Source organism: Lipotes vexillifer, unplaced genomic scaffold, assembly GCF_000442215.2.
Source record: "Lipotes vexillifer unplaced genomic scaffold, Lipotes_vexillifer_v1.1 scaffold71, whole genome shotgun sequence".
Taxonomy (NCBI): domain Eukaryota; kingdom Metazoa; phylum Chordata; class Mammalia; order Artiodactyla; family Lipotidae; genus Lipotes; species Lipotes vexillifer.
This window is the reverse complement of record NW_006793703.1, coordinates 5,186,734-5,191,213: the sequence shown is the minus strand read 5'-3', so window position 1 is coordinate 5,191,213 and position 4,480 is coordinate 5,186,734.

Sequence of the window (4,480 nt, the reverse complement as noted above, 5' to 3'; positions counted from 1 at the left end):
TGAAATCAAAAAAATAAATTTATTTTTTTTTTTTTTTTTTTTTTTTTTGGTGGTGGGAGTTGGCTGTGTCACAGGGCTTGTGGGATCTTAGTTACCCAACCAGGGATCAAACTCGGGCCCTCGTCAGTGAAAGCCTGGAGTTCTAACGGCTGGACCACCAGGGTCCAGTAAATTGTTTTTAAAGGTGTGAGGAAAGACTTAAAGAAAGATGCATAACATGAGTTGTGCGTTTAAGTTTTATTCGGGATCTTTCTGAGTACTAAAGCCTGGGAGACAGCCACTCAGTAAACTGTGGCAACTACTTGGTAGAGGTAGGGGAGAAGCCAGTTTATACATGATTTTTGGCCAGGGCATACCTGAAGTCAAGCATATATCTTGGTAAGATTACTACTAATCGTAAAGAACAGATGTCTCCAGTTAATCTTTTCAGCTTTTCTATGTATGGGAACATGCAAGAATCTAGGGTCATTAAAATTCTTCCTGAGATATACATCTAACTATCTGTGGGACCTGCCTATTCGTGTGCGTCCAAAGCACAGATGCCTCATTCTGTGTTTGCCTTAAATTCCTCTAAGAGTTCTACTGTCAGTCAGCAACTGCGGTGAGTTACAACTGAACTCTTGTGGAAATGGGTGGTGAGCAATGCTCTTTGTCTTAGCGATCCTAATTTTTCGGGGTCCACCCCTGTAGTTTGACTTTAAAAAATGAACAACCTAGGGCTTCCCTGTTGGCTCAGTGGTTGAGAGTCCGCCTGCCGTTGCAGGGGACCCGGGTTCGTGCCCTGGTCCGGGAAGATCCCACATGCCGCGGAGCGGCTGGGCCCATGAACCATGGCCCCTGAGCCTGTGCGTCCGGAGCCTGTGCTCGGCAACGGAGAGGCCAAAACAGGGAGAGGCCCACGTATTGCAAAAAAAAAAAAAAAAAAGAACCTAAAGTTGACAGTTATATTTTATTTGGAGAACCTTACTAAGGACTATAGCCCGGGAATTAGCTTCTCAGATCGCTCTGAAGAACTGTTCCAAAGAGGTGAGTGAGGAGCCCGGATATATAGGAGTTTTTGCTGGCAAAAAAAAAAATGTAGTCAAAGTTCAAAAGATTACTGCTAATTACAAAAAACAGACATCTCATGTAAAGGGTTTTAATGCTTTTCTATGTATGGGAAAATGCAAGTGTCTGGGCTCATTGAAATTATTCCTTTGATATGCGTCTTAACTAACTAGGGCCAGTATCCTCTTTTTCTCCACCCTGAATTCCCCTCAGGATGCACTGTCAGGGCAGCTGCAGTGACTGTTGGCTTGATGGCAGACAGCATTTTTTGTTTACTGAAATGGCAGACAACATTTTTTCGTCCACAGGTAAGGCTCCTTGCTGCTGGGGTTGTAACTGTTGCACCCTAGGGATTGTACCTCACAAAAGACAGGGTCTGAGTGCAGTTGCTGGAGAAGGGTCTCGATGGACCGCGTGCACTACGCTCGCTGGAGACTGCCCGTGTCAGAAGCTGCTGGAGTAGAAGGTGATTGCTGAGAAAAGCCAGCGCCACGCAGGTTGCCGCTGCCTACATCTAGAACCCGTGCCTGCCATTTGCGTTGAGGATGCCTATCTCTCTTCAGAGTGGTTCCTTAAACCCTTTATTTTCTTTACTGTTGGGTGTGACTAATTTGAGTGTATTGAGTGCAATAAGCCAAGTGATTTTAGCCTCTTATACAATTGGCTTATGACATGTTTTACGACTTCTCAATCCCACCATTCTTCCCTGGCCTTGTTGCTTTGGCTGGTGGCCAACACCCACACACAGTAAGGAACTATAATATGTGCTGGGTGGATGACTTAATTTATCTATCTTACTCCTGAGCCCAGTTAACACAGATGCAAGGGTAGTCTAAAATCACCGAATCATGGAGTACTAGAGCTGGAAGGGACCTTTAAAGGACATCTAGTCCAACCCTCAGAATTAACAGACTAAGGAACTAACAGCTGGAGAAGTGAAGTAATTCTCCCAAGTGTATAGATAGTTGTGTTATAGTCGAATTACATTACATACCCCCTGAATAACTAGCCCTGTAGAGACTCAGGTGTACCATAAGCTCATAGAAGGCAGGTATGACTTCATTGATTCTTTTTCATCCTCCTTGCACTCTAGCTCCTGTCCCCGCCCCTCACCCTCACCCACAATCACTTGGAGAGTAAATGAGCGACTGCATATCTTCATTGCCTGATGTATACACTTTTGTATACATACAAACATGGATAAAGACACATACCACAGGCACATGCATAGTTTCCCCTCCGGCCCCCACCCCCTGGGAACCACTAACCCATCTTCTTTCCGTATGGATTTGCCTATTCTGGACATTTCATATAAATGAAACCATACAAAGAGAGGTCCACATACCATATGTCTAAATACTGAAAAATTTAAAATCAGCCTAGCAAACTGTTAAAATGTTTTATCCTCTTGCCTTGACAAATACACCATCACGAAGAGGGTCACGTTCCAATTTAGAATCTCAGACTTCTTGGAATTCTATTGGGGTAGGTGGCAGTGTGGAGAGATCTACTCCCGGTGCTCACTCAGCCCACGCCCTTCTCTTCTCAGCCCATCTCTTCTCTTCTCTATCCTGCACCATGAGGGGCTCTGCATGTGTGTGGCCACCCAGCCCCCAAGTGCAAGGGTAGTCACCCGCTCTCCTGTGAGCAGTCACCCCCAATAGCCCTAAAGGGAGGACACACGCTGGGAAGAGACTGGCTCAGGTATGGAAACAGGCTTGGGGTGGTATGGGCAGGGAATTCTGAGTCCTAGGCACCGTAGTGTGGTGCGGAGGGCTTCAGGAACCCCTCAGCTCCATTGCCTCTTCACACCTGGTGCAGGGTGCAGTCAGGGCACCGAGACCAGGGCAGGGACCCCTTTTGCCAAGGCCTACGGGCATTGTTGCTTATTATGCTGTAAACAACCTTGTCGATCTTGCTAAATCCATTAAAATGATCTCTGATTTCCAGTAGTTGTGATGCTGCTTTAAACCTCTAAATCCCTGTAGAAACTGTTTGAACTGTAGCTGTAATTATGAAGGGCAGAATATGGCATCGAGTGTACTTGAGAAGAAGTTATTATTCCCAGCTCTAGCTCTAAGAATCTAATGTGTTATGAAACATGTAATAACATAGACACACAAAAGCTGGTTGCACGGTTAAGAGATGAAATTGGAATTTGCAACTTTATTGCAGTTGCAATAGAACAGCAGTTTCTGAAGAATTGTAAAAATGACCCAGGTTGTGATGATGGTTGTATGCCTATGTAAATTTACTGAAAAACATTGAATTGTATACTTAAAACAGCTGAATTTTATGATATGTGAATTGCATCTTGCTAAATCTGTGTTTTTTTGGGGGGGTCATTTTTTAAGATGGTCCCGATCTGAGCTTGGGGTGATGTTCCGGAGTCCCCGTTGCTCCAATATAGCCCTGATGCACAGTGATACTAACTGCTGGTCCTTGGAAACCACCTGTCAATCGCCAGGGCCATGACTTGCTAAGGGAATATGAAAGACAGTAAGAAGTTTTGGCATTTCTTGCTCGGGTGGATTTTCCTTAAGGAAAAGTCTCATGAAAAGAAGAAGCCTCAACATTTCTGCTGTAGAACCACAACAGCTCTATTCATTAGCTCTGTTGAGTGCTATTAGGTTTTTTTTTTCTTTTGTTCACTAGTTTCACAAAATTCTACCTTACCATCAAAAAGAATGTTTTAAAAACCAAATTTTATCCCACTCCCTTGCAGTGAGTTATGGGCTCATGGGGAAAGGATCCCCCACTTTTGACTGTTCTAAGAAAGAGCAAGAAATACTCTGGGATTAAGCATTTGAAAAAATACTCCTGGGACTTCCCTGGTGGTCCAGTGGGTAAGACTCGGCACTCCCAATGCAGGGGGCCTGGGTTCGATCCCTGGTCGGGGAACTAGATCCTGCATGCATGCCTCAACTGAGAGTTCACATGCCTCAACTAAGAAGTCCACATGCCGCAACTAAGACCCAGTACAGCCAAAATAGATATTTAAAAAAACACTCAAAGAAATACATTTTTCAATCATTTTAAAATAACTTTTTTTCTTATTACAGAAATACTACATATTCACCATGGAAAGTTTGGAAGATGCTGAGAATTAAAATGAAGAAAACATAGGGCTTCCCTGGTGGCGCAGTGGTTGAGGGTCCGCCTGCCGATGCAGGGGACACGGGTTCGTGCCCCGGTCTGGGAAGATCCCACATGCCGTGGAGCGGCTGGGCCCGTGAGCCATGGCCGCTGAGACTGCGCGTCCGGAGCCTGTGCTCTGCAATAGGAGAGGCCACAACAGTGAGAGGCCCGCGTACCGCAAAAAAAAAAAAAAAATAAAAAGAAAATGTAAATTATCTATAAATTTATAACCACTTACTAACACCTGTTAACATTTTGCTTTTTTTTTTTTTTTTTTTTTTTTTTTTTTTTTTTT